We start from the raw sequence: 24,158 nt of genomic DNA, 5'->3' as shown, positions 1-24,158 counted from the left end.
TTTCCGGACCTGACCTGCAAGTAATCGGTAGTGACGCGCATACATTGTGTGCTTTTGTGTCTCCACCCAAGGGAAAGGCCACTGGGTAAGAAAGCCCTGCTCTGCCAAGAACCACACCTCCCCCCCCCCCACAGCGGGTGTGACAATGATGGATCCTGCCTCTCCCCTTCCTTGCCTCTCATGCTGTCACAACTCAATTTTTTCTTAGAATGCAAGACATTCTGTGAATGGCACAGGGGAGAGCCTGATATTTATCCTCCCTATTTCATTCACAGAATACCTTGCATTTTGGGAAAATATTACAATACTTTTTTGTGAACGGATAGGAGGGAAGGAAAGTAAGCAGCAGCACATTCCTTCACTGTCAAAGCCACTACCCTTAACCACGGCAGTCCTGAAGATTACTTTTGTGAGAAAGATCCAGCTTTGCTGAAGGGAGGATTTGTAAGATAATCAGCAGCCACTGGAATTTAGAGCATACTTCATTAGAGGTAAGTTATGTGATTGACTCACTGATAGGTGCAACTGGACCCACAGATAACACTCCACAGCACACCTTTATTGTCTATGAGCCAGAGACAGTGGGGTTCATTTACTAACTGTAAATAGTCTGTGCACTGTAAGTGCACCGCTAGTGAAGTTGCTCTAGATATGAAGGGGAAGCTCTGAAATGAGGGGAAGCTCTGCTGAATTCTATCATCCAATCATGAGCAAGTAGAAATGCTGTTTTTTATTTTCCTTGATTTCCTTGATTATTTCCCCTTAGATCGAAAGCAAGTGAACTTGAAGTGCACTTGTGGGTGCACTTACAGTGCACAGACTATTTACCTTTAGTAAATCAACCCTAATGTGGTTCTGCTCATCTTTTCCCAGTCCCAGACTACATAATTAAAGTCTAGCACAACCATTACTACCGAGGGATGTTTATTTGCTTACTGGTGTTTAAAGTTTTATTACTTGGTAATGTAAACTTCAGATCTCACTAAACATGTAGTTCCTGATTTCCTTTAAGTAAACCCTTTGCTATGTGTTTGAGATGGTATGCGTGTTACACAGTTGGCATAGTGTGATGCGTATATAAACATTGTAACTCTGTGCATTGATCTTTGTACTGTACTATATTGTATATATATATATATGTACTGTATTGAACGTTGTAACTTTGTATTGAGGCATACCGCCTGATTAATACAATAAATGGTTTAATAAAAAATTGTGTGACTGGTCATGTATCCCCCAATTCAGCAGGAATGATTCCATTGCTTGTAAAATATTTTACCCCTTTTTAATTTCATGATTTAAATAGTAGAAAGAGTGGGTAAACTGAATAGGTTCCTTGATTTTCAAGGACAAATGTATATATATTTGTTAGAGAAGTAACTATATCTTTATGGCAATAATGAACAAACAACTTTTAATAAGTGGGTTTTGTGTTTTTTTTCTTAGATTTTTCCTAACGTGAATACAAGTGGCCACCTTCAAAAGTTCATTATGTTTGCTACTGAAACATATATTTCTTTTTTGAATGCTACTTTACCAATAAGTCATCCGCAGAATGGACAGTTTGTTTTGATTAATATATCAAGACAACTGGCAAGCTATATTGAAGGTCTTTATGCAACCTTTGATGAAAAGCAGTTTGAAGAAGAGTAAGTACAATCTACCAGTCTTTTAAAATGACCTTTATGCAGAACTATTATTTTTGCTTCAAAGGACTATATGTTTTTTTTTTTTCTAAATATCCTTGTCATGCACCTTAAATAATTCATTTCCACCAATTTTTATTAATCTCTGCACAATAATACAAATCGCTTGTGGGCTGTTTTTTTGTACCCTGCTATGTGATAAAAAACTTTTCCACGGTTTGCTAAAGCTTGCATTTTTCTGGAATGTGAAACAACTGAGCAAATTAATGTGAAATCCTCTGGCAATAAGCCCTTGCCATAATCCTTATTGATGACTGTAGAAATGTTGTAATTAAAAAAAGGATACTAGTCAGTATCTAGCCATTGATTCATTTGCTACACTGGAAAAAGAGATGACAAATGTGGGTGACAGGTTGGCTAATACGTTGTGGTTGATTAAGTAATTACTTCCACATCAAAAAAGAATTGACAGTGTTGTAAAGCAAAAACATCTTTCTCTTTCTTAAATTCACATAACCATATGGACCATGACTATGTCACAAGTATGCAACATTAGAAAGTCATTTGTAAACAAATCCGTACAGGTCACAAAGAATTCCATTATTGTAGAATGTTTTGTTCATTCACATAAGTTTCTAACTTACAGAATTCTAGTCAAAGAAAGAAAATAAGTCAAAAGAAATTATGGATCTATGCACACAACACACACTAAAACACAAAGCTGGTGAGAGTGATAGGTAAATACAGAGTGGCTTCCCAAATACCCAGCAAAACTAGGGCAGATGAGACTCTAGAGAGGAGACTGCAGGATCTGTAAAAGTTTAGTAAAAAGAACAGAAAACCTATATATAACAGTCAAGAAACATTTGGATTGGCAAGATCCTTATAAAGAAATAAACAGAAGGCTCTGCTTTTTTTTATCCTTCTTGGGGCATACAGGTGGCTTTAAAGGTATTTGAATACTGAGGTTAGGTTCCTAAATGGCCTAGCACAAGACAAAAAATATCAAATGTTACTAGATTTAGCTAGTTGGCTGGTTAACTGTACCAAAATATGTAGATGCACACCATATGATGTCACTGACTGCAAAAGGCTTGCAATAAGGCACAATTCTCCCCATGAACTCATACTTGAATACATATTAACGGTATTGTCTGTCCTTAATTTTAAAATCCAAAAACAATGCCACATTTCAGTTGTGCCACACACTTGTCACCCTACTTGCACAGCCATATTCCCTCATACATACACTATGTTTTCAAAAGTATTGGGATGCCTGCCTTTGCACACATAGGAACTTTAGTGGCATCCCAGTCTTAGTCCGTACGGTTCAGTATTGAGTTGGCCCACCCTTTGCAGCTATAACAGCTTCAGCTCTTCTGGGAAGGCTGTCCACAAGGTTTAGGAGCGTGTCTATGGGAATGTTTTGCCATTCTTCCAGAAGCGCATTTGTGAGGTCAGGCACTCAGTTCAGGCACTGGCTCGCAGTTTCTGCTCTAATTCATCCCAAAGGTGTTCTATCAGGTTGAGGTCAGGCCAGTCAAGTTCCTCCACCCCAAACCCACTCATCCATGTCTTTATGGACCTTGATTTGTGCACTGGTCCAAATCATTTGGTGGAGGGGGAATAATGGCTTGTTTTTGTTTTTTAGAGGATGGGCCTGGCCCCTTAGTTCCAGTGAAGGGAACTCTTAAGGCATCAACATACCAAGACATTTTTGGCATGACTGCTCACCAGTGCACAAAGCAAGGTCCATAAAGGCATGGATGAGCAAGTTTGGGGTGGAGGAACTTGACTGACCTACACAGAGTCCTGACCTCAGCCAGATAGAACACCTTTGGGATGAATTAGAGCAGAGACTGCGAGCCAGGCCTTCTCAATCAACGTCAGTGCCTGACCTCACAAATGCAATGGTCAATCATTCCCATAGACACACTCCTAAACCTTGTGGACAGCCTTCCCAGAAGAGTTGAAGCTCTGATAGGTGCAAAGGGTGGGCCAACTCAATACTGAACCCTACGGACGAAGACTGGGATGCCATTAACCACTTTACCACTAGAGCATTTTGCTGTCTTACGTCTGGGCCACTTTTTGCGATTCGGCGCTGTGCGAATTTAACTGACAATTGCGCGGTCATGCGATGCCGTACCCAAACGAAATTTACGTCCTTTTTTCCCCACAAACAGAGCTTTCTTTTGGTGGTATTTGATCACCTGTGCGATTTTTACTTTTTGCGCTATAAACAAAAAAAGAGCGTTTATTTTGAAAAAATAACAATATTTTTAACATTTTTTTATATGAAATTCCCCCCAAAAAAGATGTAAAAACCAATTTTTTTAAAAATTTTTGGCCAATTTGTTTTCTGCTACCCATGTTTGGTAAAAAAAATCGCAATAAGCGTATTTTGATTGGTTTGCGCAAAAGTCATTGCGTTTACTAACAAAGGGAAAGATTTCTGTCATTTTTGGTGTGTTTTTTTTTAACGAGTAATGGCGGCGATCTGCGATTTTTTTTTTTTTTGCGGGACTGCGACATTGCGGCAGACAGATCGGACCCTTGACTGACATTTTTGACACTTTTGGGGGTACCAGGGACATAACTGCAGTAATCAGTGCTATAAATATGCACTGTTACTGTAAAAATGACACTGGCAGGGAAGGGGTTAATTTTATTGGAGAGGGAGGGGTTAATGTATGCCTGGTGCTTACTGACGTGTGGGGGGGGAGGCGACTGTGTGAGACAGGGACAGATCGGATGTCCAGCTATGCTGAACACTCCGATCTGTCACTCCCTGTCACTGAGGAGATCCGCCCGCTCTGTTTACACAGGCGGGCAGATCTCCAAACTGCGGGAAGCGCGCCCGCCGCCTACAGGGGGAGGAGTCTGGCGACGTAGGTCTACGTCGTCAGACGGGAATGAGCCACTTTGCCGCAGTAGTACTCCGGTACATAGTGGTAAAGTGGTTAAAGTTCATGTGCATGTAAAGGCAGGTGTTTACAATATTATGTACACATATATATATATATATATATATATATATATATATATATATATATATACATACAGTATATATATAAATGTTACCCTGTTTATTAATTGAACTTTTGCAAAAACAGGTTCCCGCTTTTAAAACAACATTTCCAGGCTTGCAAACAAAGGCATTTACTACAGCATGTCCCACAAAACAGGGAAGGCACTTTTTAGATTTCCTTGTCTGGGCATGCTCAGTTGTAATACTACTGAGATGTTTTGGGTCAATATTTTTATTGAAATATTTACAGATAACATAGGTGGGTAAACATATTCCATTGAACGTGAACAAATGTAAAAAAAAATTGCACCTCCTATAAATGAATAACAAAAAGCAGCTGCTGTCAATTTTGTTATGTACCAAAAAATGAATGTGTGTTACTTATGAGGCGCTGTTAAGTATTTAAGCAACCGTGTTCTCCTATTGTGATGTGTGATTATTACAAAAATAATAACTCAATTGGATAAAACACAAAAAAACAAAATGCTGCACAAAATTTAAAAATTAGTCGTTTTAAAAAATTGTCCAAAACATGTGTTCTTCAAATCACCACGTGAGATAAGTGCTCTGTAATCTTCTTATAGATGTGTGCTCCTTATCCACTTAAGGACCGCCCGCCGCAGTATTACTGCGGCAGGCAGCCCCTCCTGCGCGAACCAACCTAGGACTACGCTGGTCACGTGCCTGTTGCTAGGGGGCGAGCATGTGCCGCCACCGGCTCACTCCCCCCCACTCGGCAGTGGGGACTCCGATGCACGGGGCTGGCGGCTCCGATTGCTGTCTGCCTCCCGCGATCACTCCCTGCTGAGAGAGAAGAACGGCAGCTGTTGTAAACACAGCTGGCTGTTCTCTCTGAAATGATCACAGAGCTCCTGTGATCCTTCTATATAGGATCACAGGTCTCTATGATCATTTCAAAAGTCCACCCCCCCCCCCCCCACAGTTAGAAACATTCCCCTAGGCTTACATTTAACCCCTTGATCACTCACTGTGTTAACCCCTTTCCTGCCAATGTCATTATTACAGTAACAGTGCATATTTTTAGCACTGATTACTGTAGTAATGTCACTGGTCCCCCAAAAGTGTAAAAAATGTCAGTTAGGGGTCTGATCTGTCCGCCGCAATGCCACAGTCCTGCTAAAAATCACTGATTGCCGTCGTTACTAGTAAAAAAAAATAAAAAAAAAAATATACAAGATTTCAGATAGAATGAACATCTTAATTGCAGCAAGTCTTCCGTACCAAGATATCTCATGTCGGGGTAGCTGGTCTAGTTCCTTTGTAATCTTGGAGAGGAGATGTTTAAAATTAGTCGCAGCTAGTAAGTCTGAGGAGGCAGTGAGAGTGATACCCAGGTATTAAATACCCTCAGTGCTCCAAGAGAAGGGAAGATGCTTTTGGAGGAAGGCTTTTATGTCCTTGAGAAGTTAGGGACTTCAAGGTGTTGACTTATTAATAAGTAATGTTGCCGAACTGAGTTAAGATTTGGAAGGCAAATGGGAGGGATGACTGGGGATACGTTTCAAATTAGTTACAAATAGGATAATGTCATCTGCAAAAAGATTGAAGTCTGGCCCCTTGTTGAATGCAGATTATTACATAGTTACATATGTACAGATATCTCTAATAAAGGCCTTATGGGCATTCCAGAGTATAAAGGGATCAGATACTGAATTTGAATTGGTGGTGAAGAATTCTCTGAGATGCTGAGAGTTGGCCTCAGAAGACACCTTCTGCTATAAAAGTTCTATCGTTTTCTTAGAATGGCATGGCATGGTCAGACCAAGTAATATCTTGGATAGAGGAGGAGGACATTTTCTGTAGTAACCATTTGTTGAGTAATCTCGCTCGTTAGCATGTTGACACTCCAGACATCATACACCTCTTCAGCAACTATGTTAAAGTCCCCACATATCAACAGTCGTTCATACTTGACCTGAGAGATAAGTTTAAAAAGTCTCCACAGGAATCGCAGTTGGTAGTTAGGAGCGTAGACTGATACCAGGGCATACGGTATATTATTTAAGTCAATGGCAAACTGGCATAGGCGTTGAGTGAAAGCTAAAGTAGATATGGATATCAGGTTTATCATTCTAGATGGTAACATCAGATTGGTGCCACGAGCAAAGCCAGAGACGGGAGCTTGGATGGGTAGGATGAATGAGACTGGGGTGTTGGTTATGATGTTGAGGCTTTACAATTGGTTGTATTGCAGAACCCCAAAAAAGAAAACGGTAAATGAACAACATGGACTAAAATAAAAAACAGATAAAAAGGTGACCTCTGGAGAGAGTTGTGCACAGCAGAGCACTGACTGAACTGATGTATTTCAGCCTTGCATTGATAGACACATGAAATGTTAATAGGAAAGAGGCGCCTCCCCTTCTTATATATTCAGTACCCTGCATAGAGCCAGAGAGTTTCATTGGAGGCACCTAAAAACGCGAGTTTGATACTTTTTAATTTGCTATTGTAATTTTAATAAAGTATATTGCGCAATGAAGATTGTACTGTAATTTTTTTGAGAGCATTTTAACTCTAGATCGGGAACCCCCTGAGAGACATCTAGGCCATCAATAATGTAGGTGCTTGCCAGCCTAAAGGATTACTATGGGCACTAGAGGTCCTTGGGGCCTGAGTGCAGTTGGTGAGTGGCCAGTTCTGCACTAGATGGTGGCAAATTAACACTGAACACTGAGTTTGAATAGGAGCACAAATCACTTTTTGGATATATCGTCATGAATGGGATGTTATGAACTATCTTCCAATTATTTGAAATTTTTATATTATTAAGTGATCATAAGCACTTAATCACTTTAGCTCAAGTAGCACAACGTTGTGCAAGAAGATTTCAGTGCATCAAAAACTGTAGTCACTTGTTCACTTATGCACTTTATATTTATTTATTTATTTATTTTAGATATTTATTTAACCATATATTTCTCATTGTTCACGTAAGCACTTTACAACTTTACATATATATTTTTTTCACGATTTTTAAATATCTGCTTAGATTGCACTCCAACTTGGAAGGATTCACATGTACTTTATAAATATATATATATATATATATATATATATATATATATATATATAAACACTCAAAATTTAAGGTAATTTTTTAGATATTTGCCATTGTCAATTAGAATAGTACAAGGTCATCACCAGACCCTTAATTACTGAATTAACGTGTAAGTGTGCCTATCTATAGCAGTACCAGGCAGTAGCAGTGCCTCATTTACCCTCCTCAATTGATAGACACATGCCAGAATGTCAGATTGTAGTTAAGGAGAAGAGCATCTATTTAAGGGTAGTGTCAGAGACAGGTTGCCCTTGTGTGGTGAAACTTGTGAAAGGATCTGCTTGCTGAGCTATGTTTGAGGCCTGTACCTGGCGTGAAGCACTCACCTCCATGTTGAGATCCTGTGAAGACCTTGGCGGGGAGACCGTGTGCGGCTTGGACTTCACTGGGCTTCTGGTGGAAGGAGAGGAACATCCAGAGGAGCCTTCGCTACCTGAGGGGCTTACCCAATGCTGTTGAAGAGCCCCACTGAGTTGCTAAAGAGGCTCGGGTGCCACTGCATGTAGCAATTGTGTCTCTCGGTCGCTGCCATTTTGTTGGAGACCGCCATCTACAGGCTTGAAAAAGCCATCCACTTTGCGGTGCATCGACAGGTCTTTTCTGCTGCGAGTCAGTTCCCCAACACAAGTTCGTGTTGGGTTGAGGTCTCTAGGGCTTGAATTGGCTCAGATTTTGATTGCTTACCCTGGGGCCTGTCAGAGCTTCCTTAGAATAAGGCCAGTCACCATGCCCCCCACTACTGAGATGTTTGAACTAGGAGAAGTTAATGCCTGTTTGCATTTTTTTAAATATATCACTTATATACAATTTTAGAATTATTTTAAAGCAGTTATTCTTTAAAATGTTCAACATATGTATAGGGAGTATAAATTTCTTAAGATCATGTTTTAAACAAGATTTTTCTGTGCTGTGTCCCTAGTTCTCGGAGGGAAACTCATTCAGATGGTCACTGTTTTGTGACAATTTTTTTTTTTTTTTCATCCAAAATATTTTTATTGAATATCAAAGAAATCACATACAGCTTTATAACTGCTGAAATCCAACATTTGGTAACTTTCAATAATGAAAACGTGAAGAACATAGAACAAGAATATTAGCTAGTACAGTAATCGACTGTCAAACATAGTAAAATATAAAATAACATGAGTGTAATCAACTTGCAGGTAATACTGGCGTGTATTCTGCATCTTACTTCTGTCCATACATGTTAATCTTATAATAATTTGAGTGGAAAACTGGGTGAAAATACCGATTTTTGACTGAAGTGTCGCATGGATAGAGCATATGTGTAGTAGGAAAAGAAAAGAACTGTGCTTTGAGGAATAGAGATTGTTGCGTCTATGCTTATGGCTGTTTTATTTCTATCTCATGTGTGGAAAGGGGCCTAGTCTACAATGGTTTTGACAAATGGTTTGAGGGTGTTCATAATATCCTCGTTTACTATATTGGAAGCATATGTTGCATTGTTTTGCTGTATGGTGTGATTAAACAGGGGATGGCCCGCCTCTCCCGCCTCAGGGGCGAGAGGTTCAGGTCCTCCCCTGAGTGAGATAAATTGAATCTATTGAAGGGTAGGGAAAAGAAAGGTTTGTGGAACAGAAGGGGGTGGAAGAAGGGGGAAGGGGGGGGGGGGAAGGGGAGGGGGGGTTGGGAGGAAGGAGGAGAATTGTTTGGAAGGGATTAGGCATCCGCCCCAATCTCCGTCCCTATAAAGGATCAAAGGGTATCGAAGGCGTGTGTTTTGATGTGTCGATCATTGTTTTGTATGTGTATATGTTATCTGTGTTAGAGAAGGGAATGATAATCCTCCCACTATCATCCCATGTTTAGGAGTGGGAGAGATTTTATGGATTGTCTCGAGTAAGCACGTGGTCGGTAAACCCTGGACCTTCTCATTAGTGGTTTATAGTTGTGTATTGTCGTCAATTGGGAGCTTATGTTTAATCCGTTTTGTATATGGAAAGTTTTGTGGTAATTTTGATGTTCGGATCAATTAGTTAGTAAGTCTCAAAAAGGCATCCGAGTTGCAGAATGTTATCCATGGGTCCCATGTATGGGCATATTTGTCTATGGAGTCCCTTGATATTGAGATTAATTCCTCCATTTTTGCACTTTTGTTAACTTTACGTATCCAATCTGATATTACCGGGGGGATTGCGATTTCCACCGGATAGGTATACAGGATTTTGCTGCATTGATTAAATGGGGGATGAGGGTCTTTCTGTACCTATGATAAGGGAGGTCTGAGAGGTGAAGTAAGTAGACAGCTGGAGAGAATTCTATACGGGTATTAGAAATTTTTGGGATTATATCGTGTATCTGTTTCCAGAACGGCTGGATTTTGGGGCATGACCAGAGAATATGAAGGAGAGTGCCCGGATGTTTGGTACATCTCCAGCATACTGGAGGAATGTCAGGGTAGATTTTGTGTAGGAGGGTGGGTGTTTTATACCATCTGGTCAACACTTTATAACAACTTTCCTGCATGGAGACGTTTAAGGAGCTTTTATGAGTGATGTGGCAGATGTTACCCCATTGTTCCTCCGTTATGGATAGGTTAAGATCTTATTCCAATGCAGATGTGATTCTGTTATTCAATGCTTGTGAGTTGGAGAAGATCATATTATAGGTGGTCGAAATCAAGTTGTTTCTGTGGAGACTTCTCCATGCATAATGTCTCAAAGGGTGTAGGGGTTCTGGCAAGTGCTCCATTCCTGTTTAGCGATGTCAAGAAGTGACGTACTTGAAAATATTTCCATAGGGGAATCGGAGACCCATCAGTGCTTGATTTGATAGATAGTCTATCTCGAAAGGTGTTGTTTGCGTAAAAGAGAAGAGCTCTTACTTGGGTATTGGGCCATATGTTTGTGAGGAAATCAGATGCCATTCCTGGTGAAAATTCGGGATTTAATGTAATTGGGGTTAGGGGGCCTGGATTTGATGATATGTCAGAGTGCTGACATATTTCTCTGAAGCATTGTAAAGTTGTGCCGATTAGTGGGTGCCTTTTCAGAGTTTGTGGTAAGAGCGATTTAGATATCCATGGCGTGTTTTGAATTGGAATATTGGAGAAGGAATTTTCAATCATTATCCAATCCTTGGTGGATTTATGTAGTGACCAATCCACAATTCTAGTCAAGTGGCATGACCAATAATATTTCTTCAGGTCTGGGAGGCCAATGCCTCCCAAACTTTTAGGTTTGGTCATGAGGTCGTATGGTAATCTGGGGGGTTTCTTGTCCCAAAGAAATTGTAGACAAAGGGATTTGAATGATTGGAAGAATGTGTACGGAAGTCTGATAGGAATATTTTGGAGTAAGTATAGGAGACGTGGGAGTAGGTTCATTTTAATTATGGCCGCTCTGCCGAACCATGAGAAATGGGGTTTGCTCCATCTTTTAACATCATCTTTAATACATTTAAGAGCAGGGAGGAAATTCATACTATAAAGGTCCGAAAGTTTGGTCGGTAGGAAGATGCCGAGATATTTAATTGCGTCGGACTTCCATTGGAAAGGGAAGTTTTTTTGCATATAGTAATCGTTTCAGGTGGTAGGGATATGTTTAGGGCGTTTGATTTTGAAAAATTTATTTTAAAATTGGATATTGTTTGGAAGAGTTGGAATTCTCGGAGCAACGTTGGAAGGGTGAGGTGAGGTTTTTGTAGGAAGAGCAGGATATCATCCGCGAAAGCGGCTATTTTGTAGGTATGGGATTGAATTTGTACCCCGTGTATGTCTTGGTTTTGAGCAAGGGCTCTAAGAAATGGTTGTAGGGTAAGAATAAAGAGGATAGGAGAAAGAGGGCATCCCTGTCTTGTACCATTGCTAATGGAGAAGGCGTCTGACAGGTGGCCATTGACACGTACCCTGGCCGACGGAGAGGAGTATAAGGACATTATAAAGTTATACATCTTTTCTTGGATTCCTATGTGTTTTTGAACTTGAGACATATACAACCAGTCCAACCTGTCAAACGCCTTCTCCGCGTCTAAGGATAGCATGAACCCCTTGATCTTGGAAGACGTCAGCCAATGATGGACATTAATTGCCTTTGTAGTATTATCCCGGGCTTCCCTTCCCGGAACAAAACCCACTTGATCTTTGTTGATTATATGTGTCAGTAAGGGGAGAAGTCTATTTGCTAAGATTTTTGCAAATAATTTAATGTCCACATTAAGCAAGGAAATTGGTCTATAGTTCGTGACAGATGTGGGGTCTTTGTCTCCTTTGGGTATTACGGTGATTTGAGCTTCAAGAAGTCTGTTTGGGGGGAGGAAGGATAGGGATCTTGAGTTAAACATTTTCAGAAGAGGCGTGGAGAGGCTATCTATGAAGGATTTATAGTACGGGGCTGTGAATCCGTCAGGTCCCGGGCTTTTACCAGGTTTGATTTGTTTAATAGCTAGTTTAAGCTCTTCTTGTGTTATGGGTCTCTCTAAAGAATGGGATGTTGTTTCAGATATAGGTGTTGGACAGTGTTTTCGTAAAAAGTTGTTTATAAGAGTTAGCTTATCGGGGCTTGGATGTAAGGGAGGTATGTTATATAAAGACGAGTAGTAACTTTCAAATTGTGAGGCTATCGCAGGCGTTGAGGTGTGAGGTCTACCCTGATTATCTTTAATGGTGTGGATGGATAGGTCTGCTCTTTTGGAATGAATGGCCCTTGCAAGGTAGCTACTGCTCTTATTTGCGAACTCATAGAATAGTTTTTTGTTGAAGAATAAATTTGCGTCTCGTTTTGATGTTGAGTTCGTCAAGTAGGAGTTGTCTAGTGAGTATGAGATCTTGTAGGGTATGTTGCGCTAGTGAACGTTTGTGGGTCGCCTCGAGTGTCTTGATTTTGTCAATGAGCTCCTTAACTTTAGCTTGTTGGGCTTTTTTTATTATTTACTTTGAGGGAGATCAGTTTCCCTCTCATAACACATTTGTGTGCTTCTCAAATTGTAGTAGGTGAGATGTCTGGGGTGTCATTGTCTACGAAGAAGTCAATGATTTCTTTCCTAATGAGTTGTATATCTGATTCCGCAGTTAGGATAGAGGGGTCTAGTCTCCAGGTTTTTGATGGTGTGTTGACATTTGGGAAGGAAAGAGTTAGCGAAATTGGATGATGATCCGAGAGTATCCTGGGTTCTATTGTGGCTGCCTTTAATAGGGGGAGGTCTTTTTGTGAGAGAAATAGGTAGTCGATTCGTGAATATCTGTTATGGGGAGGGGAGAAGAATGTATAATCCTTCATTGACGGGTACATTGTGCGCCATGAGTCGTGTAAAAGTAAGTTTTTGAGTTCTAGATTAATCTGCTTCAATGCCTTAAAAGGAAGTGACGTGGTACCAGAAGAGGTGTCAAGAAGTGGGTGGAATGCCACGTTAAAGTCACCTCCTAATACTGTGAGTCCAGATTGAAATTGTGTCAGTGTGTGGGTTATCTTCCTGATGAAAAGGACTTGGGCAGAGTTGGGGCTGTAAATGTTGGCTAAAGTGATCGGCTTATTTGATAATGTACCCTTTAGGAAAACAAATCTCCCTTCCGTGTCTATAATAGAGTCTTGTAGTATTCAGTTCATTCGTTTGGATATGAGAATAGAGGTCCCCTTTGTTTTTGCCAATGGGTTGGTGGCATGATAGGAATTTGGGTAAGAACGATTTGAGAGTTTAGGTGTGTTTCGTGTTTGGAAATGTGTCTCCTGTAAGAAGATTATATCAGCTTTAAGTTTCTGCATTAAGTCTAATACTTGGCTGCGCTTCTCAGGGATGTTAAGTCCTTTGACATTCAATGAGACTAATTTGAGAGAAGTGAGGTCGGTGCGTGGATTGTGTTGTGGCATTATGAATGTGGGTCGAGTGTATAGAATATGATGAATTTAGATCGACCAGAAGAATTTGTCGTAAAGGTTTTAGACTTGATCCCTCTTGTAGGGGGGACAGAGATCGGGACGTGAGGGGGAGGGGAAGAAGTATAGGGAGGGAAAGAGAAGAAAAAAAAAAAAAGGGAAGAGGGGAGGGGGAGTGAAGGAGGGGGGAAGAGATCAGGGGAATAAGAGGATAGGTGGAAAAGTGGGGTGTGGAGAGGAAGTCAGACCAATGCTAAGGAGGAAGGTCGTGTCCTCCCTAGAAGAATGTACAAGGGATGGTAAGGGGCGACAGTGGAACAACTAAGTTGTTCCTGTCTCGTGGAGGGGGAGGTGCCGTCCGGGTAAGACAATGAGACAACAATGAGAATCAGTCCCGGACCAAAGGACGATACATTGATTGGCATGGATATTAGCCGCTTAATGTGGTTGTTTAGAGTAAGGTTTTTGATGCAGGTGGAAAGTAGTGTAGGGCAAAGTAGAACAGCAGGATTGCAGAGAGACATTTCGAGGATTGTTATTTTGCCTTCTCCGTGGGATATAGTAAGACAGTGAATGTGTATGTTTGTTATGGGAATGACAGGAATAAAGGGGTTTTAGTCGTTTGGTTTATAAATGTTGAGATATAATGTATTATACATTAGAAAGTTATGAGGATGGGGGAAAAGGTCAGTAGCTTTTAGATGTTGTAGTATGGCGTGGTGGAATATAGGATATTCGCTTAACCAAGCGGTAAAGAGCCTGAACAGGGTGGAAGGACATATGAATGTGCTAAGTAAGTGTGTTAGGGTTAGTAGAATAGAATTTGCGTCTACAAGAACTGAATCGGAGAACCCCTATATATTTTCCCTTTTTTTTTTCTTCTTCCCCCTTCCCTCCCTCTCTCCCCCCCCCCTGAACCCCCCCCCCCCCACCCCCCGCTTCATCCCAATTCCCATCTCTGGGAATGGCCAGTCCCACAAGACCCTCCTCTGTCTCTCTTGAGATTCATTGGCGGTTGAAGATCAAACCCATAGGAACCGATCTCCTCTTTTCCTGTCTTGTAACATTTGTGAGAGTCGAGGGTACTCAAAGTAAATCATGTAAAGGTAAATTGTAGTCTATACATTGGAGGCTGGGAGTGAGGCATGACATATGAAGGGGGAAAAAGAAAAGAAAAAAAAGAAAAAAGGGGGGGGATGAGGGACCAGCATCCAGATTGATTTAGATATATGGGGTCTTATGAGATTGGCCCTCCCCCTCCCTAACAGATGAAGCAGTTCAAGGCATATCTAAAATATTTTCAGTGCTTTCACATACTACATAGATTAGATTGCTAATGTGAATCAAGTCATATGTTAACCAGATATTGAAACAGTTATACTTCATGGGAGAGGGGTGACATAGTAAATTTAGCATAGAGAAAAGTCATTCCAGTCCATTATATGGGCATGTGCTAAGGAGGTGAGACCTTCGGGAGGGCTGTGGGGAAGATTCTCTTGATGAGTGCACAGCAAGTGCGTAGATAGGGATGGTAACATATGTAATAAAACTATCTTTTCTATAGTAAGTTGAGGTCTCGAGGGTGTGTTGGGGGGGGTTGCACAGCAGGTACCTGTAGCGCCTACCGTGCAAGCCTTGGCATGTGAGATATGGGAAAATAGAAAGAGGTATACATTACCACCCAAAAAGGCAGGGCAGGTTTAAGGCAGTGCAAAAACAGTTAGTCCGATGTGTAGATAGTAGGTTATCTTGTCTTGAGACGATGCGGGTGTCCATTCTGAACTAGTTCGTGGTGTATCCTTGGTGAATGTCCGTATGGAATCCTGTAGAGTCATTGGCATGGCTCATGGTCGTAGGGAGAGCCATTCCAAGTCTTCTTTCTTTATGTGGTATCTGTAAAAGAAAAGTGATAAAGAAAACAAAGGGGGGGAGAAGGGAGGGGGGGGGGAAGGCAAAAATGAGGAGGTCCGAGGATACGGTTGAGGAAGAATGTAAAGTCTTAAGTTTCGTTGGAGTTGTTCTTGTCTTTCATGGCGTGGTCTCCTGTGCACAGGTGAGGCTGTGAGGCTTTCGTTTCCTGCACATCTGGATTCATTGGTTGCAGCATTCCTGGGAGAGATGGATCTACGGCGCCTGAGGTGGAATTCATCCCGTTCAGGGATGGTGTCCATGGATGTAACTCTTCTTAGTTGGGGTGGACGGAGGCTCCTGTACCAGTCAGGTACTTCAATGAGAGGAATGTTCAAGGTGTTGCAGAAAGAAGTTGGGTCTTCCGGAATACGCAAATTAGCAGTACGTCCCTGAGTTGATGCTGATAAACAGAAGGGGAACTTCCACCTGTACTGGATGTCCCTACTCTTCAATAGGTCTAACAAGGGGCGAAGATCTCTTCTTTGTTGGAGCGTAATGGGTGACAAATCTTGAAAGATTTTAATTTCTGTTCCATGGTATAGAATATCGCGACGTTCTCTCGCTTTCCTGAGGATATTTTCTTTTATTTTAAAGTTCACTATGCAACAAATGATATCTCTGGGGGGATCGGTGTCTCTGGCCCTGGGTCTCAGAGCTCTATGTATGCGCTCAAATTCGATTGATGTTTCTGGTGGTCTACCCAGGATGTCATTGAATATGTGCAGGGTCGCTTTTTCAATGTGATTATGTTCAACAGACTCTGGAACGCCTCTCAGCCGAATGTTATGGCGGCGGCCACGATTGTCTAGGTCCACCTAAGTACCTCTGTAGGTCCCTCATTTGTGCGGATTGTGTATTGGTTGTGGCATGGAGGGAGTGAATTGATTCCTCATGGGCAGAGGTTTTTTCCTCTATCTCCTCTACTCTGTTATTGATGGTCTGAATGTCTCTTTTCATTTCCGCGATGGCGGCATTTAGGGATAGTTTAATGTCTTCTTTAATGTCATTGGCAATGGCCCTCAGGTCTTGTAGGCACAGGGGCTGTGGTGTTGGTGGGGAAGCTGGGCCAGATGGCTGAGATTGAGGATGGATGCAGTCCATGTTCGCAGAGTGTGCAGCGGTCGCGCCTTTTGTGACCTCCGCATAGGCCCGAGATGGAGCCGTGGCCTCGCGTGGTGGCTGCCTGAAGAGGTCTGGTATGCTGCGGCTCGTCTGTATTGGCGGATCACGTGGAGAGCGAGACCGCGAGGGGGACGAGTGTGTGGAGGACTTACTCATCCTGTTGCGATGTCGGGAGGCCAGCGGCTATGTTGATGTGTGTGTTTTTCTCGTCCTCGGTCCGGGAGCTCTTATATTAAGCAGCCATTTCGTTTGGGCGCAAGTCACGCCCCCGAATCTTTCAATGTAGTGAGAAGGGGGCCGGATGGCTATGCAGGGGTGTCACACCTTCATGTGTGCAGCTGAATAAGGCAGTATGTGGGGTTAAGAGAAAGGAACAGTCTTACTGGTGTCCGGATGCTGCTATTAATGCACGGCCACGGCTTTTGAGTACTGGGAAGGTTCCCCACGGTCTAGGAAGGCCGGCCACGTCCCCCTGTTTTCTCAACTGGGTAGTGTGGTAGAATGGTAGAATGCAGGGGCAGCCTTACCGGTTTCGGGATCGCGGCCGGACGCCGCTACTAGGCGAGACCGCGGATTTTGGGCCTACCTAGGCCTCGATCCTGGATCTGCTTCCCGCTCTTAGAAACATAAAATGAGGGGTTGAGAGTGTCTCCCGGGGTGTACAGATGCTGATTGCGGTGCAGCGTGGTGTAGCGGATGCCTTGGGAAGTTGCAGATGGCGGCGGTATAGGAGAGGCCGCGGCCCGGGACGTAGGCCCCGATCCTCCGGAACCGGAATCCGGGATCCCGTCATTACAATACGGGCATCAATTTGGATCGGGAGGTGGGTTGAGGTGGTTGGATGCCACGTTAGGCCCGAGGGGTAGTCCGGTGCAGCGGATGGCCGCCGTGGAAAGATGCGGACGGCGGAGCGGGAGCCGGCGTGGTAGGCCTCAAGCCCGATGGTGCTGGATCGGGGTCCCCGCGGGGAAATGCAGGCAGCTGTTGGATGTAGCCGAGCTGGGGATACACCCAGGGTGGTTTTAGGGGCTAATAGCTGTTTTTAGAGACCAGATGGAAGCGGATTCTATTGTCTCTGAGACGGAGCTCCTTGCCAGCACGTCCTGCGAGGTTGGCTTCCGGTCACGCCCCTTGTGACTATAAGTAAATTTGCATTTGTGTCTATTTGTTGACTGAGTGCTTTAGTAAATCTTTTCTCTGACTAAAAGTAGTCAATAATGCATAGGAGTGAGCCCCTTTGCCAAAAAGGTTCTTTAGTAAATCAACACCTATGCGACCAAAGGAGATGGCAAGTGATTTTCATTGAGAGAGGAGACTATTAATGTTAGCATAAAGAGGAAGAAAATTTTCTTTGTAGAGTGCCTCATAAGTGGGAGTCAAGATCCAAAAGGCATCCAGATTTTTCCACAAGAGTCCTGGGCCTCGTAGGTGCCTCTTTATAGGCTGTTTCATTTTCCCAGTTTCACTCAAAGCCTATCCAACACAACATTCTGTTGACCTCGAATAAACACGCTATCTCTCAGCTTCCCTATTCCTATTTCCAGTCAAGAGAAGGACTCCGTTACATAGTGGACTGCCAAGTCAGTCTTGGCAATGGGAAAGTTGTTTCTCCCACATTCGAAGATGGTGACAACAACAGATGCCTTCCTCACTGTTTGGGGGGAGTGTTCTGATCTCTCACTGTTCGGTTAACCTTGCTACTTAGGGAAGCAAAGCTCCTCATCCACATCTTGGGGCTCAGAGTAAAAATTAGACCTGCACCACTGCACCCCCTTCTTCGGGGACACCTATTTAAGTTACAATCAGATATTGCAAAGGTAATGGCTTATATTAAATGGGAATTATTGCTGCGCTTAGGTAAATTTGTAAGCAGTATATGTAAAATAAAATAAAATAGGCGAAAAGCAGCTACCACAGATCCAAATAGTAACACCAGATCAAAAAGCATAATAGATTGAAGGTGTAGCGCTAATCTAAAGCATGTCAGTCCATTAATAGGGAAAGTCCACAGTGTGTTTAACAAACACTCCACATCAACGTATCAAACCGGTGATAAGAATCCAGATTCCAAGACCACCACCAAGCTGAAAGACACACTGCCTCTTACCAGATAACATGGACCCTCATTACAAAGGTCATGTTCAGCATTCACATAAGTGTACACTCAATACGTCTTCTGGGCAATCAGCACATCTCCAGATCCCCCGGAACCAAGGCCTCCAAGTATGTCCCAGTGGAATAAAGCAAACATATGCTCATAGCGTAACATGTACAACAAATGTTTATTCCGCAAGTAAATAAAAGCAGCTTACAAGATAGCGGTAGTACTGGAGCAGAGTGGAAGTTCCCTTGTCTGGTGATTTGCGTCCTTATCCCGCCAACAAATGGCCGCCTCCTCTCCTCGTGTGGGCTAGCGTCGCCCAGCGCATTTCGTCATAGGTTGACATTGTCTGGGGGTCTGGCCGCACGGCGACGCCGTCATATATATATATATATATATATATATATATATATATCCATGGAGACAGGCGGGTGCTTAGAGTCATCATGGAAGCTGGGCGTCTCCGAGTGCGTTCCAGCACCCGGAAATAAACACATCTTAACCACAGCCAGCGTTCCAATGACAGGAAGCTATTGCTGTAGCCCCCGCGTTGCTCGTAATCAATCCTCATCCCATATTTGGTCCAAAAGGACTCCAATGGGAAATAATAATGAGAATTGTTACCAAAAATAAAATAATAATACAAACTGAAATGAATTACATAACAACAAACAGCCACCGGAGGGCAGCGCCATCTAGTGGCTACAGGCCAGATCGCAAGCAGGGGAAACCACCGCACCAGCACTATTTAATATTGCAATAATATCCACTTAAAAATGTATATATACAAAAATACGTCTTGGTTCCGGGGGATCTGGAGATGCTGAACATGACCTTTGTAATGAGGGTCCATGTTATCTGGTAAGAGGCAGTGTGTCTTTCAGCTTGGTGGTGGTCTTGGAATCTGGATTCTTATCACCTGTTTGATACGTTGATGTGGAGTGTTTGTTAAACACACTGTGGACTTTCCCTATTAATGGACTGACATGCTTTAGATTAGCGCTACACCTTCAATCTATAATGGCTTATATTAAACACCAGGGGGGTTCCAGGAATCAGACAGCCTTGAATAAATAGGTCTGATCATCCCCTGGATGGAAAAAAACACTGTCCAGCTATCTCTGCTGTTCACACCCCAGAAGTGGACAATTGTAAGGAAGATTAACTCAGTTGTTACTGCCTGAACCAAATTGAATGTTCCCTTTATCTTGACAGCTTCAATCTCATTTGTCAATAGGGTACTTCAGAGGTGGACCTCCTGGATTCAGGTTCAGCAACCAGACACCCTTGTTTGTGGCCAGGACCAAGAATCCTCTAGCACTGGCATTCAATGCTCTGGTAATTCAATGGAGTTAATTAATGTTTCCCCTTTGTGTGGATTCTTCCTCAAGTGCTCTAGAGAAAAAAGGGAGATAAGAAACTGGTGATTGTTATTGAACCAAACTGGTCATATTTTCAAACTTCTAAAATACGACCCCTGGTCTCTCCTAAACACGGCAAACATGTTGTTTCAAGGCCCCCGCTCCATCCTGCTATTCAGTCACTGGCTTTAAAAACATGGTTGTTGGAACCCAGGTCTTGAAGGACAGGGGTATATCTGACTCTGTCATTCCCACATTACCAAAAGTCAGAAAAGCAATTTCAAAAAAATCTACTACCATACATGGGAATAATTTTTTACCTAGTGTGAACACAGGCAAAACCTCAGACTTCTCAGTACTAGGCATTTTGGCTTTCTAGAGTTGGGACTTAACCAAACCTTGGCTTTAAGTACTTTTAAGGGACATGTTTTGACCTTGTCCAATCTAATCATGAAACCTTTAATTTCCACTTGTTAAAACCTTCATACAAGGTGTATGGTTTATTTGGTTTTCTCTGCCTGGAGAAACCACGCTCTGAACCGATTTGTGAAGTCCCTTTGGGTGATCTCTTCTGCAAAGTGTCCTGCTTGGTGGCTATCATGTCTGTAAACATGTTTCAGAGTTAAAGGCTCTCTTAGGGGTCTTTCCTAATTCTTTACAAGGATAAATTGGTCTTACATCCAAGACGCCCCTTTCTACCTAACATAATATCAACATTACACCTTAATGTAGACATTGTCCTTAACTTATTTGTGCTCTTATTTCAAGCATCCCAAGGAAATTGCTCTCCATTATTTGGGTACAGTCAGGCTATCAGTATCTGAAATCCATAGCCTCTATCCAGTCTTCCCAACAACTATTCTGTCTTCCCAACAGGGTCTTGAAAGGGACACCCTGCTTTCACGTCCACTATAGCTAGATGGATAAGACAACTCATTGTAAGAACTTATGCTCTAAAGGCTAAAGTACCTCCAGTACTCCTACAAATTCACTCCATCAGATAGGTGGGGTATCCTAGGCTTTTGAACGTCAAGTTTCTGTTGCTCAGCTTTGTAAGGCTCTGTATGGCTTTGTAAGGGTCTTAAGTTCATACCTTCTCTAAGTTTTAATAGGTAAATGTCCAGGCCTTTTCCGATGCAGCTTTTGGCCACAAGGGTCTTTCAGTGGCACTGTGGGTTGGGTCCTTAATCTTGGTCTGGTTTGTTGGGCCTGTTAGTATGGTTCTGTTAGACTTGTTGCTGCCCACCCCTCTGATTCATTGCTTGGGGAAATCCCAGGGTCTATGAATATCTAGACTTTGCCCTGTACGGTATGATTAAAATAAAAGGACTTTTTACTTGTAAATTCTATATCTTAAAATACAGTACAGAACACAGGCCACTGTCCACTCTGCTTCTATGTTACTCTGCATTGTGTGCTAAAAACAGAGGTCTCATGGAGTGGGGTAAGGTTATAGGGGTATGCCCAAAGGGGTGCATCCAAAAGCTTTGCCAGTGTCCAATTGCCTGAAATAGCAGCCTATAACTCAGGGTCTATGAATATCCAGCCTGTGTCCTCCATGATATGTCATTTACACAGAAGTCAAAATCCCTTTTATTAGGAAGGCACATTTACTACAAACTTGCTTTTGGATCCTGTTTGTGTAGTATAACATAATTCCTAAAACATTTTTTCTTTTTAATAATTGAAAATTCCTTTTGTTGTAATAATTATTTATACTATGTATTAACTAAATTATATATTGTATTTTTTACAATTTAGACTGCATTTTAGTTTGATTATATTACCATACTTTAATACTGTACAATGGTCAGTATCTTGTTATTTCCAATTAAGGATTAATTTACAGCTGTGCCATTGTACAGATTTATGTATGCAGGGAGGTCCCTGTCATTTCCAATGTTAATTTTAAATAATGCTTTGCTTAGTATGATCATTATGGTACCTTTTTCCTGTAACACAGATTTTGTCCCAAAAAGTAAAATAATTTTTATAAATGATTTATAAGTAAGATATATTTATGATATGCTATAAATACAGACCTGATATCAAGGTAGATGTTTGATAGGAGGAGTGTAAGTATAGTTGTGATTAGGGATGAGTGAAATTGAGAGTTTTCACTCACACACAATGTCAGCCAAAATTGGGAGATTTCTTTGAAATGTTATATTGAAAAATTACATAGTTACATAGTCATTAAGGTTGAAAAAGGACACCAGTCTATCCAGTTCAACCTCTGGTGTGTCAGTGTGCTTGTGTTTATATCAATAGTACATTGTATATCCCTGTATGTTGTGATCGTTAACCACTTAAGCCCCGGAGGATTTTCCTGCTAAACGACCAGGGGGTATTTTGCGATTCGGCACTGCGTGACTTTAACGGACAATTGCGCACTCGTGCGACGCTGTACCTAAACGAATTTGATGTCCTTTTTTCCCACAAACAGAGCTTTCTTTTGGTGGTATTTGATCACCCGTGCGATTTTTACTTTTTGCGCTATAAACAAAAAAAGAGCGTACATTTTGCAAAAATAACAATATTTTTCACATTTTTTTATATGAAATTCCCCCCAAAAAAAATGTAAAAATCAAAATTTTTTAACATTTTCGGCCAATTTGTTTTATGCTACATATGTTTGGTAAAAAAATCGCAAAAAGCGTATTTTGATTGGTTTGCGCAAAAGTTATCGCGTTTACTAACAAAGGGAAAGATTTTTGTCATTTTTGTTGTTTTTTTTTAACGTGTAATGGCGGCGATCTGCGATTTTTTTTTTTTTGCGGTACTGCGACATTGCGGCGGACAGATCGGACCCTTGACTGACATTTTTGACACTTTTGGGGTTACCAGTGACATTTCTACAGTAATCAGTGCTATACATATGCACTGTTACTGTAAAAATACACTGGTAGTGAAGGGGTTAACTTTATTTGGGAGGGAGGGGCTGTGTGTATCCCTAGGGGCGTGCTTTCTACTGTGATTGGCTGTGGCTTGAGCTGTAAGGACACTGATCAACGGATCTACATACTAGATCAGTGTGATCAGTGTCTTTACAGCGAGGAGAATGACAGGTGGCTTGTTTACACAAGCTGCCTGACATTCTCCCTCTCCCCCGCCGATCGCTGAGTGACCGGCAGACATCGGGTCCGCTGGTCACACGCGCGGGGGGGGGGGTCCGTGACCGCGCGGGAGCGCGCCTCCGCGGGCGCACGCTCGCTCCCCAGAGCCTCACAGGCGAGCAACGTAGACCTACGTCACTCTGCCTGTGAGGGGCTGACTGCCGCAGTAAATATACTGTGAGCAGTCGGCAAGCGGTTAAGGTGCCCATCATTTTAAACTATCAATGCTCCCTGCTGATACCACTGCTTGTGGAAGAAAATTCCACAGCCTTACTGCACTGACAGTAAAGAACCATCTACGCAGTTTAAGGTTAAAGTTAAAGAGCGGACCCCAGAGGTGGCAGTTGCCTAGGTTTTTTTGGACATCCCTCACCTTGCTGCCCTCTCAAGACTGGGAAAGTTTTGATACACTGAAACCATGATTAAGAAAGAGGCTCTGAGGAAGAGGGAATCCCCTTTTAAATGTGCTGGATTCCTTTTGCTATGATTTGAGATGTGATGTATCTAGAACTTAAGGACATTTGTTGTATTATGACAAACTTTTATATTCCTGTTGGTTTGTGAATATATTACTTACAATAAAATACATGTTTTAATGATAATACCCTAGGCTGGTGCTCCCTCTGTTTTGTTTATGCTTCCAAAATACTTATGGGCTATTCTCTCTACCTACTGGGCCATGCTTACCCAGCGATTGGAGTAGAATCAATAAATAGTCAGGCCTCATCTTGGCCCCTCCACCCTCTAAGTTCTAAAACTCTCCAGCAATTCTAGAAGCTAGTGGGAGGTGACAGAGACTTAGCCCTTGGTGCTCTGCCAACATAAATGTAAGCAATTTAACCCTGGCTCCACTGACTACAACAGGAGCCCAACTAAGTTTACCTACTGTGCACAGGGGTGCTACACATGTATTTATCTATGACTGGCAGCCCTAAAGGGAGAGAATCTTCATGCACA

The sequence above is a fragment of the Pelophylax lessonae genome (genome assembly GCF_965119305.1).
Source record: "Pelophylax lessonae genome assembly, chromosome: 5".
Classification (NCBI taxonomy): Eukaryota; Metazoa; Chordata; class Amphibia; order Anura; family Ranidae; genus Pelophylax; species Pelophylax lessonae.
Note: the sequence above shows the minus strand (reverse complement) of the source record.